The sequence below is a fragment of the Electrophorus electricus genome, chromosome 2 (assembly GCF_041902795.1).
Source record: "Electrophorus electricus isolate QZ-2024a chromosome 2, ASM4190279v1, whole genome shotgun sequence".
NCBI classification, from domain to species: domain Eukaryota; kingdom Metazoa; phylum Chordata; class Actinopteri; order Gymnotiformes; family Gymnotidae; genus Electrophorus; species Electrophorus electricus.
The window spans coordinates 5043944-5056929 of NC_137498.1; the positions used below are offsets into that span (position 1 = coordinate 5043944).

Sequence of the window (12986 nt, forward strand, 5' to 3'; positions counted from 1 at the left end):
GATTTTTTCTTTGCCATAGAATTGATGAAATTAACTTTTGAAATTCAGCTAATTAGCATAACCTCTGTTGGGAAACAAAATGAGAACACACTCACTAAAGTTTATGCTTGAAAGACTTGAATTAGAATAGCCATTATGCTAAGAGTTTTAATTAATCAGCTTGGCTATTAATTAAGGAGCCTTACTTTTCTCTGTGAAGAACGGCTCTCCATTCAATTAAAAGGACAGCAGTTACACATCTACCAAGAGTTGTGTTTCTGCCTGGTATCGAGCCAGGGACCTTTCGAGTGTGAGGCCAACGTGATAACCACTACACTACAGAAACCCTACAGCACTGGCCTTTCAGGATCAGCCCAGCATTTCCTCCTTTTTGGTGCCTGCAAGGCATAGTTTAAAAACTGGCTTGAATTGTCTTCTCCCCGTTAGGACGCAAAATTCAATCCCACCAAGCAATGTTTTCTTGTTTCATTGCCTTTGAGAGACAGAATGTTACTCCCTAGGAATAATATGAAGAGTTTTACCGGACCACTGTAGGCTTATTCATCGGCATGGAAAGCAGTCCCTAGTGCACAAATTCTGCATCATTAACATTGCTTTGCATAGATTTTAATTGTCTGGAGACTATAAGGATGTTACTTTTAAGAATTAGCTAAGTAGCATAACTTATCTCTGTTAGGAGATCAAATACAGATGCACTCGTGGAGTTTCTGTTTTGTTTAATTTTGTTTGAAATACATGGATTAGCACACCCCATCATGCTACAATGAGTTTTACATCATCCCTGTGACAATTGAAATCAGCCTTAAACACAGTTCCTAAAGCACAGTCCTTGCATCACCGGAGGACAAGCCTGCTGCATATATTGACTTTCTCGGTTTGCAAATGGAGACAGTGATGGGATATTTTTTTCCAACAGAGAAGCTACTCTTTATGTCCATACTAAGATGCTAGTAATCTTCTGATCTTGAAATTTCCATTTTGCACAATGTAGAACCAAGTTGCAGACGAAGAGGTTAGGGATTTCACATGCGTTATAGTGCCGGAGTTTGGAGTACAGGACTTGGAGAACTCAATTGAAGTAACTATGGAGTTCAGAAAATCATTTCCCTCTGCTGCAAGAAGGCCATTCGATTCCCTGGTGTCTACTTCAAATAGAAGACACAGAAACCAAAGAACCAGCTAATGTTTCTGCTCAGCTTCAATTCAAGGTCCTTTCACACATAATGCAAACGTGATGACCAATTCACTACAGACACCATGCAAAAATGCCTTGATGCAGTATGGTATCACTGCAATTTCAGATCAATTTTTTCACCAGCTCATCCCCAAAACTGAAAATGTGTGCAAATTATTTAGGAGAAAGAATGAACATCATTTATGCCAAAACCTTTCATATTTGGAAGTTCACAAATAGCTGCCATTTTATGCAAATTTCGTGGGTATGTTGGATGGCCTAAAATGCGTTTCATGAGCAGACGTACCTAAAATTCAAATGGTTCACAATTGTAATTTTCAGAAATATCTGATTCAAACTGTCAGAAAAAAAATGCTGTTTAGCTGAAAGGGAACCCTCTAGTCCGACCTACACATCAGTCCAAACTGGTGGTCCTGGAAAATTGTAGGTTCTGTTCTTGCTTTCTAAACCTATGTAGCAGGGCCGTGTGAGCTCTTCACTGCTTAAGGCCATAAAAACCGAAGATCTCTTTCATTGCAGTCCCAATAGTTGTCCTCAGAACCTCACTCCTCTCAATTCTACCTTGAAGTCATGAACAGTATTGCCTTCTTTTACCATTTTGAGTGCAGTTAAAAAGCAGCTCAGCTGCAGTTCCATGATGCTGAGTTTAAGTTGATTTCCCTGTGCAGTTCTTTAGCCTCGCCTGCCCATGCTTCCCTTTGTTCCAACCATTTTATACAGTAAACACCAAAAATGGATGAAAGAGAAATGCTTCTGCACAGTATGGAAGCTGGGACATGTGACCTGGAAAGCAAATGCAATGACCACTACTCTAGACAAATCAAGAGAGTTCAAGATCTATATCAATCAATAATGATCCCCCAAAAAGGTCTTTTAGTCAACAGGATTTATGACAAAATGATGTTGCGATTAGACAAGGAGCTTGGTGCCTCAGTCTGAGGACCTAAAGGGCAAACCGCACAAAGAGTCTCCCACTTGATACACTGCTTACAAAAAGCACGTGCCCAACTACTGTGCTATCAAGAGGGATGTTTCTGCCAGGTATGGAACAGAGGACCTTTCTCGTGTCAGGCGAACATGCTGAGCACTACACTACAGAAACCACTTTAAAATGCTTCTTTGCCTCTCCAGCTTTTGCTCATTTTTGGGGCTTGAAAATCATAGCTTTAAATCTAGCTAAGCAGTATGACTTCTCAAGCATTAGGATGAAAATTCAGACAACCCCACCAAAGTTCTCTTGTTTCCTACCCTTCGAGAAACAGACTGTTGCTAACTATGCAAAATATGAAGAGTTTTACTTTATCTCTGTAGTTCTCTCATTGGCATTTAGAGCATAACCTATTGCACAAATTGTGTATGCTTGATATTGCCTTGCAAGGATTTGTTATTTGCCATAGACTTGATGAAAGTAACTTTTAAATTTCAGCTAATTAGCATAACCTCTGTTAGGAAACAAAATGAGAACACACTCACTAAAGTTTATGCTTGAAAGACTTGAATTAGAATAGCCATTATGCTAAGAGTTTTAATTAATCAGCTTGGCTATTAATTAAGGAGCCTTACTTTTCTCTGTGAAGAACGGCTCTCCATTCAATTAAAAGGACAGCAGTTACACATCTACCAAGAGTTGTGTTTCTGCCTGGTATCGAGCCAGGGACCTTTCGAGTGTGAGGCCAACGTGATAACCACTACACTACAGAAACCCTACAGCACTGGCCGTTCAGGATCAGCCCAGCATTTCCTCCTTTTTGGTGCCTGCAAGGCATAGTTTAAAAACTGGCTTGAATTGTCTTCTCCCCGTTAGGACGCAAAATTCAATCCCACCAAGCAATGTTTTCTTGTTTCATTGCCTTTGAGAGACAGAATGTTACTCCCTAGGAATAATATGAAGAGTTTTACCGGACCACTGTAGGCTTATTCATCGGCATGGAAAGCAGTCCCTAGTGCACAAATTCTGCATCATTAACATTGCTTTGCATAGATTTTAATTGTCTGGAGACTATAAGGATGTTACTTTTAAGAATTAGCTAAGTAGCATAACTTATCTCTGTTAGGAGATCAAATACAGATGCACTCGTGGAGTTTCTGTTTTGTTTAATTTTGTTTGAAATACATGGATTAGCACACCCCATCATGCTACAATGAGTTTTACATCATCCCTGTGACAATTGAAATCAGCCTTAAACACAGTTCCTAAAGCACAGTCCTTGCATCACCGGAGGACAAGCCTGCTGCATATATTGACTTTCTCGGTTTGCAAATGGAGACAGTGATGGGATATTTTTTTCCAACAGAGAAGCTACTCTTTATGTCCATACTAAGATGCTAGTAATCTTCTGATCTTGAAATTTCCATTTTGCACAATGTAGAACCAAGTTGCAGACGAAGAGGTTAGGGATTTCACATGCGTTATAGTGCCGGAGTTTGGAGTACAGGACTTGGAGAACTCAATTGAAGTAACTATGGAGTTCAGAAAATCATTTCCCTCTGCTGCAAGAAGGCCATTCGATTCCCTGGTGTCTACTTCAAATAGAAGACACAGAAACCAAAGAACCAGCTAATGTTTCTGCTCAGCTTCAATTCAAGGTCCTTTCACACATAATGCAAACGTGATGACCAATTCACTACAGACACCATGCAAAAATGCCTTGATGCAGTATGGTATCACTGCAATTTCAGATCAATTTTTTCACCAGCTCATCCCCAAAACTGAAAATGTGTGCAAATTATTTAGGAGAAAGAATGAACATCATTTATGCCAAAACCTTTCATATTTGGAAGTTCACAAATAGCTGCCATTTTATGCAAATTTCGTGGGTATGTTGGATGGCCTAAAATGCGTTTCATGAGCAGACGTACCTAAAATTCAAATGGTTCACAATTGTAATTTTCAGAAATATCTGATTCAAACTGTCAGAAAAAAAATGCTGTTTAGCTGAAAGGGAACCCTCTAGTCCGACCTACACATCAGTCCAAACTGGTGGTCCTGGAAAATTGTAGGTTCTGTTCTTGCTTTCTAAACCTATGTAGCAGGGCCGTGTGAGCTCTTCACTGCTTAAGGCCATAAAAACCGAAGATCTCTTTCATTGCAGTCCCAATAGTTGTCCTCAGAACCTCACTCCTCTCAATTCTACCTTGAAGTCATGAACAGTATTGCCTTCTTTTACCATTTTGAGTGCAGTTAAAAAGCAGCTCAGCTGCAGTTCCATGATGCTGAGTTTAAGTTGATTTCCCTGTGCAGTTCTTTAGCCTCGCCTGCCCATGCTTCCCTTTGTTCCAACCATTTTATACAGTAAACACCAAAAATGGATGAAAGAGAAATGCTTCTGCACAGTATGGAAGCTGGGACATGTGACCTGGAAAGCAAATGCAATGACCACTACTCTAGACAAATCAAGAGAGTTCAAGATCTATATCAATCAATAATGATCCCCCAAAAAGGTCTTTTAGTCAACAGGATTTATGACAAAATGATGTTGCGATTAGACAAGGAGCTTGGTGCCTCAGTCTGAGGACCTAAAGGGCAAACCGCACAAAGAGTCTCCCACTTGATACACTGCTTACAAAAAGCACGTGCCCAACTACTGTGCTATCAAGAGGGATGTTTCTGCCAGGTATGGAACAGAGGACCTTTCTCGTGTCAGGCGAACATGCTGAGCACTACACTACAGAAACCACTTTAAAATGCTTCTTTGCCTCTCCAGCTTTTGCTCATTTTTGGGGCTTGAAAATCATAGCTTTAAATCTAGCTAAGCAGTATGACTTCTCAAGCATTAGGATGAAAATTCAGACAACCCCACCAAAGTTCTCTTGTTTCCTACCCTTCGAGAAACAGACTGTTGCTAACTAGGCAAAATATGAAGAGTTTTACTTTATCTCTGTAGTTCTCTCATTGGCATTTAGAGCATAACCTATTGCACAAATTGTGTATGCTTGATATTGCCTTGCAAGGATTTGTTATTTGCCATAGACTTGATGAAAGTAACTTTTAAATTTCAGCTAATTAGCATAACCTCTGTTAGGAAACAAAATGAGAACACACTCACTAAAGTTTATGCTTGAAAGACTTGAATTAGAATAGCCATTATGCTAAGAGTTTTAATTAATCAGCTTGGCTATTAATTAAGGAGCCTTACTTTTCTCTGTGAAGAACGGCTCTCCATTCAATTAAAAGGACAGCAGTTACACATCTACCAAGAGTTGTGTTTCTGCCTGGTATCGAGCCAGGGACCTTTCGAGTGTGAGGCCAACGTGATAACCACTACACTACAGAAACCCTACAGCACTGGCCGTTCAGGATCAGCCCAGCATTTCCTGCTTTTTGGTGCCTGCAAGGCATAGTTTAAAAACTGGCTTGAATTGTCTTCTCCCCGTTAGGACGCAAAATTCAATCCCACCAAGCAATGTTTTCTTGTTTCATTGCCTTTGAGAGACAGAATGTTACTCCCTAGGAATAATATGAAGAGTTTTACCGGACCACTGTAGGCTTATTCATCGGCATGGAAAGCAGTCCCTAGTGCACAAATTCTGCATCATTAACATTGCTTTGCATAGATTTTAATTGTCTGGAGACTATAAGGATGTTACTTTTAAGAATTAGCTAAGTAGCATAACTTATCTCTGTTAGGAGATCAAATACAGATGCACTCGTGGAGTTTCTGTTTTGTTTAATTTTGTTTGAAATACATGGATTAGCACACCCCATCATGCTACAATGAGTTTTACATCATCCCTGTGACAATTGAAATCAGCCTTAAACACAGTTCCTAAAGCACAGTCCTTGCATCACCGGAGGACAAGCCTGCTGCATATATTGACTTTCTCGGTTTGCAAATGGAGACAGTGATGGGATATTTTTTTCCAACAGAGAAGCTACTCTTTATGTCCATACTAAGATGCTAGTAATCTTCTGATCTTGAAATTTCCATTTTGCACAATGTAGAACCAAGTTGCAGACGAAGAGGTTAGGGATTTCACATGCGTTATAGTGCCGGAGTTTGGAGTACAGGACTTGGAGAACTCAATTGAAGTAACTATGGAGTTCAGAAAATCATTTCCCTCTGCTGCAAGAAGGCCATTCGATTCCCTGGTGTCTACTTCAAATAGAAGACACAGAAACCAAAGAACCAGCTAATGTTTCTGCTCAGCTTCAATTCAAGGTCCTTTCACACATAATGCAAACGTGATGACCAATTCACTACAGACACCATGCAAAAATGCCTTGATGCAGTATGGTATCACTGCAATTTCAGATCAATTTTTTCACCAGCTCATCCCCAAAACTGAAAATGTGTGCAAATTATTTAGGAGAAAGAATGAACATCATTTATGCCAAAACCTTTCATATTTGGAAGTTCACAAATAGCTGCCATTTTATGCAAATTTCGTGGGTATGTTGGATGGCCTAAAATGCGTTTCATGAGCAGACGTACCTAAAATTCAAATGGTTCACAATTGTAATTTTCAGAAATATCTGATTCAAACTGTCAGAAAAAAAATGCTGTTTAGCTGAAAGGGAACCCTCTAGTCCGACCTACACATCAGTCCAAACTGGTGGTCCTGGAAAATTGTAGGTTCTGTTCTTGCTTTCTAAACCTATGTAGCAGGGCCGTGTGAGCTCTTCACTGCTTAAGGCCATAAAAACCGAAGATCTCTTTCATTGCAGTCCCAATAGTTGTCCTCAGAACCTCACTCCTCTCAATTCTACCTTGAAGTCATGAACAGTATTGCCTTCTTTTACCATTTTGAGTGCAGTTAAAAAGCAGCTCAGCTGCAGTTCCATGATGCTGAGTTTAAGTTGATTTCCCTGTGCAGTTCTTTAGCCTCGCCTGCCCATGCTTCCCTTTGTTCCAACCATTTTATACAGTAAACACCAAAAATGGATGAAAGAGAAATGCTTCTGCACAGTATGGAAGCTGGGACATGTGACCTGGAAAGCAAATGCAATGACCACTACTCTAGACAAATCAAGAGAGTTCAAGATCTATATCAATCAATAATGATCCCCCAAAAAGGTCTTTTAGTCAACAGGATTTATGACAAAATGATGTTGCGATTAGACAAGGAGCTTGGTGCCTCAGTCTGAGGACCTAAAGGGCAAACCGCACAAAGAGTCTCCCACTTGATACACTGCTTACAAAAAGCACGTGCCCAACTACTGTGCTATCAAGAGGGATGTTTCTGCCAGGTATGGAACAGAGGACCTTTCTCGTGTCAGGCGAACATGCTGAGTACTACACTACAGAAACCACTTTAAAATGCTTCTTTGCCTCTCCAGCTTTTGCTCATTTTTGGGGCTTGAAAATCATAGCTTTAAATCTAGCTAAGCAGTATGACTTCTCAAGCATTAGGATGAAAATTCAGACAACCCCACCAAAGTTCTCTTGTTTCCTACCCTTCGAGAAACAGACTGTTGCTAACTAGGCAAAATATGAAGAGTTTTACTTTATCTCTGTAGTTCTCTCATTGGCATTTAGAGCATAACCTATTGCACAAATTGTGTATGCTTGATATTGCCTTGCAAGGATTTGTTATTTGCCATAGACTTGATGAAAGTAACTTTTAAATTTCAGCTAATTAGCATAACCTCTGTTAGGAAACAAAATGAGAACACACTCACTAAAGTTTATGCTTGAAAGACTTGAATTAGAATAGCCATTATGCTAAGAGTTTTAATTAATCAGCTTGGCTATTAATTAAGGAGCCTTACTTTTCTCTGTGAAGAACGGCTCTCCATTCAATTAAAAGGACAGCAGTTACACATCTACCAAGAGTTGTGTTTCTGCCTGGTATCGAGCCAGGGAGCTTTCGAGTGTGAGGCCAACGTGATAACCACTACACTACAGAAACCCTACAGCACTGGCCTTTCAGGATCAGCCCAGCATTTCCTCCTTTTTGGTGCCTGCAAGGCATAGTTTAAAAACTGGCTTGAATTGTCTTCTCCCCGTTAGGACGCAAAATTCAATCCCACCAAGCAATGTTTTCTTGTTTCATTGCCTTTGAGAGACAGAATGTTACTCCCTAGGAATAATATGAAGAGCTTTACCGGATCACTGTAGGCTTATTCATCGGCATGGAAAGCAGTCCCTAGTGCACAAATTCTGCATCATTAACATTGCTTTGCATAGATTTTAATTGTCAGGAGACTATAAGGATGTTACTTTTAAGAATTAGCTAAGTAGCATAACTTATCTCTGTTAGGAGATCAAATACAGATGCACTCGTGGAGTTTCTGTTTTGTTTCATTTTGTTTGAAATACATGGATTAGCACACCCATCATGCTACAATGAGTTTTACATCATCCCTGTGACAATTGAAATCAGCCTTAAACACAGCTCCTAAAGCACAGTCCTTGCATCACCGGAGGACAAGCCTGCTGCATATATTGACTTTCTCGGTTTGCAAATGGAGACAGTGATGGGATATTTTTTTCCAACAGAGAAGCTACTCTTTATGTCCATACTAAGATGCTAGTAATCTTCTGATCTTGAAATTTCCATTTTGCACAATGTAGAACCAAGTTGCAGACGAAGAGGTTAGGGATTTCACATGCGTTATAGTGCCGGAGTTTGGAGTACAGGACTTGGAGAACTCAATTGAAGTAACTAGGGAGTTCAGAAAATCATTTCCCTCTGCTGCAAGAAGGCCATTCGATTCCCTGGTGTCTACTTCAAATAGAAGACACAGAAACCAAAGAACCAGCTAATGTTTCTGCTCAGCTTCAATTCAAGGTCCTTTCACACATAATGCAAACGTGATGACCAATTCACTACAGACACCATGCAAAAATGCCTTGATGCAGTATGGTATCACTGCAATTTCAGATCAATTTTTTCACCAGCTCATCACCAAAACTGAAAATGTGTGCAAATTATTTAGGAGAAAGAATGAACATCATTTATGCCAAAACCTTTCATATTTGGAAGTTCACAAATAGCTGCCATTTTATGCAAATTTCGTGGGTATGTTGGATGGCCTAAAATGCGTTTCATGAGCAGACGTACCTAAAATTCAAATGGTTCACAATTGTAATTTTCAGAAATATCTGATTCAAACTTTCAGAAAAAAAATGCTGTTTAGCTGAAAGGGAACCCTCTAGTCCGACCTACATATCAGTCCAAACTGGTGGTCCTGGAAAATTGTAGGTTCTGTTCTTGCTTTCTAAACCTATGTAGCAGGGCCGTGTGAGCTCTTCACTGCTTAAGGCCATAAAAACCGAAGATCTCTTTCATTGCAGTCCCAATAGTTGTCCTCAGAACCTCACTCCTCTCAATTCTACCTTGAAGTCATGAACAGTATTGCCTTCTTTTACCATTTTGAGTGCAGTTAAAAAGCAGCTCAGCTGCAGTTCCATGATGCTGAGTTTAAGTTGATTTCCCTGTGCAGTTCTTTAGCCTCGCCTGCCCATGCTTCCCTTTGTTCCAACCATTTTATACAGTAAACACCAAAAATGGATGAAAGAGAAATGCTTCTGCACAGTATGGAAGCTGGGACATGTGACCTGGAAAGCAAATGCAATGACCACTACTCTAGACAAATCAAGAGAGTTCAAGATCTATATCAATCAATAATGATCCCCCAAAAAGGTCTTTTAGTCAACAGGATTTATGACAAAATGATGTTGCGATTAGACAAGGAGCTTGGTGCCTCAGTCTGAGGACCTAACGGGCAAACCGCACAAAGAGTCTCCCACTTGATACACTGCTTACAAAAAGCACGTGCCCAACTACTGTGCTATCAAGAGGGATGTTTCTGCCAGGTATGGAACAGAGGACCTTTCTCGTGTCAGGCGAACATGCTGAGCACTACACTACAGAAACCACTTTAAAATGCTTCTTTGCCTCTCCAGCTTTTGCTCATTTTTGGGGCTTGAAAATCATAGCTTTAAATCTAGCTAAGCAGTATGACTTCTCAAGCATTAGGATGAAAATTCAGACAACCCCACCAAAGTTCTCTTGTTTCCTACCCTTCGAGAAACAGACTGTTGCTAACTAGGCATAATATGAAGAGTTTTACTTTATCTCTGTAGTTCTCTCATTGGCATTTAGAGCATAACCTATTGCACAAATTGTGTATGCTTGATATTGCCTTGCAAGGATTTGTTCTTTGCCATAGACTTGATGAAAGTAACTTTTAAATTTCAGCTAATTAGCATAACCTCTGTTAGGAAACAAAATGAGAACACACTCACTAAAGTTTATGCTTGAAAGACTTGAATTAGAATAGCCATTATGCTAAGAGTTTTAATTAATCAGCTTGGCTATTAATTAAGGAGCCTGACTTTTCTCAGTGAAGAACGGTTCTCCATTCAATTAAAAGGACAGCAGTTACACATCTACCAAGAGTTGTGTTTCTGCCTGGTATCGAGCCAGGGACCTTTCGCGTGTGAGGCAAACGTGATAACCACTACACTACAGAAACCCTACAGCAGTGGCCGTTCAGGATCAGCCCAGCATTTCCTCCTTTTTGGTGCCTGCAAGGCATAGTTTAAAAACTGGCTTGAATTGTCTTCTCCCCGTTAGGACGCAAAATTCAATCCCACCAAGCAATGTTTTCTTGTTTCATTGCCTTTGAGAGACAGAATGTTACTCCCTAGGAATAATATGAAGAGCTTTACCGGATCACTGTAGGCTTATTCATCGGCATGGAAAGCAGTCCCTAGTGCACAAATTCTGCATCATTAACATTGCTTTGCATAGATTTTAATTGTCAGGAGACTATAAGGATGTTACTTTTAAGAATTAGCTAAGTAGCATAACTTATCTCTGTTAGGAGATCAAATACAGATGCACTCGTGGAGTTTCTGTTTTGTTTAATTTTGTTTGAAATACATGGATTAGCACACCCATCATGCTACAATGAGTTTTACATCATCCCTGTGACAATTGAAATCAGCCTTAAACACAGCTCCTAAAGCACAGTCCTTGCATCACCGGAGGACAAGCCTGCTGCATATATTGACTTTCTCGGTTTGCAAATGGAGACAGTGATGGGATATTTTTTTCCAACAGAGAAGCTACTCTTTATGTCCATACTAAGATGCTAGTAATCTTCTGATCTTGAAATTTCCATTTTGCACAATGTAGAACCAAGTTGCAGACGAAGAGGTTAGGGATTTCACATGCGTTATAGTGCCGGAGTTTGGAGTACAGGACTTGGAGAACTCAATTGAAGTAACTAGGGAGTTCAGAAAATCATTTCCCTCTGCTGCAAGAAGGCCATTCGATTCCCTGGTGTCTACTTCAAATAGAAGACACAGAAACCAAAGAACCAGCTAATGTTTCTGCTCAGCTTCAATTCAAGGTCCTTTCACACATAATGCAAACGTGATGACCAATTGACTACAGACACCATGCAAAAATGCCTTGATGCAGTATGGTATCGCTGCAATTTCAGATCAATTATTTCACCAGCTCATCCCCAAAACTGAAAATGTGTGCAAATTATTTAGGAGAAAGAATGAACATCATTTATGCCAAAACCTTTCATATTTGGAAGTTCACAAATAGCTGCCATTTTATGCAAATTTCGTGGGTATGTTGGATGGCCTAAAATGCGTTTCATGAGCAGACGTACCTAAAATTCAAATGGTTCACAATTGTAATTTTCAGAAATATCTGATTCAAACTGTCAGAAAAAAAATGCTGTTTAGCTGAAAGGGAACCCTCTAGTCCGACCTACACATCAGTCCAAACTGGTGGTCCTGGAAAATTGTAGGTTCTGTTCTTGCTTTCTAAACCTATGTAGCAGGGCCGTGTGAGCTCTTCACTGCTTAAGGCCATAAAAACCGAAGATCTCTTTCATTGCAGTCCCAATAGTTGTCCTCAGAACCTCACTCCTCTCAATTCTACCTTGAAGTCATGAACAGTATTGCCTTCTTTTACCATTTTGAGTGCAGTTAAAAAGCAGCTCAGCTGCAGTTCCATGATGCTGAGTTTAAGTTGATTTCCCTGTGCAGTTCTTTAGCCTCGCCTGCCCATGCTTCCCTTTGTTCCAACCATTTTATACAGTAAACACCAAAAATGGATGAAAGAGAAATGCTTCTGCACAGTATGGAAGCTGGGACATGTGACCTGGAAAGCAAATGCAATGACCACTACTCTAGACAAATCAAGAGAGTTCAAGATCTATATCAATCAATAATGATCCCCCAAAAAGGTCTTTTAATCAACAGGATTTATGACAAAATGATGTTGCGATTAGACAAGGAGCTTGGTGCCTCAGTCTGAGGACCTAAAGGGTAAACCGCACAAAGAGTCTCCCACTTGATACACTGCTTACAAAAAGCACGTGCCCAACTACTGTGCTATCAAGAGGGATGTTTCTGCCAGGTATGGAACAGAGGACCTTTCTCGTGTCAGGCGAACATGCTGAGCACTACACTACAGAAACCACTTTAAAATGCTTCTTTGCCTCTCCAGCTTTTGCTCATTTTTGGGGCTTGAAAATCATAGCTTTAAATCTAGCTAAGCAGTATGACTTCTCAAGCATTAGGATGAAAATTCAGACAACCCCACCAAAGTTCTCTTGTTTCCTACCCTTCGAGAAACAGACTGTTGCTAACTAGGCATAATATGAAGAGTTTTACTTTATCTCTGTAGTTCTCTCATTGGCATTTAGAGCATAACCTATTGCACAAATTGTGTATGCTTGATATTGCCTTGCAAGGATTTGTTCTTTGCCATAGACTTGATGAAAGTAACTTTTAAATTTCAGCTAATTAGCATAACCTCTGTTAGGAAACAAAATGAGAACACACTCACTAAAGTTTATGCTTGAAAGACTTGAATT

The 12986-nt window shown here is 40.0% G+C and overlaps 1 protein-coding gene and 1 non-coding gene across 2 annotated transcripts in view; both read right to left on the bottom strand.

Moving 5' to 3' along the window:
• The window catches only part of LOC145659971 (alpha-1-antitrypsin homolog), a 268558-nt gene that overhangs the window by 92235 nt on the left and 163337 nt on the right, over window positions 1-12986 (bottom strand). The gene's annotated exons all lie outside the window — the stretch shown is intronic.
• Window positions 10544-10616, bottom strand: trnav-cac (transfer RNA valine (anticodon CAC)). Its single transcript has one exon. It is a non-coding gene; the product is annotated as a tRNA-Val (tRNA).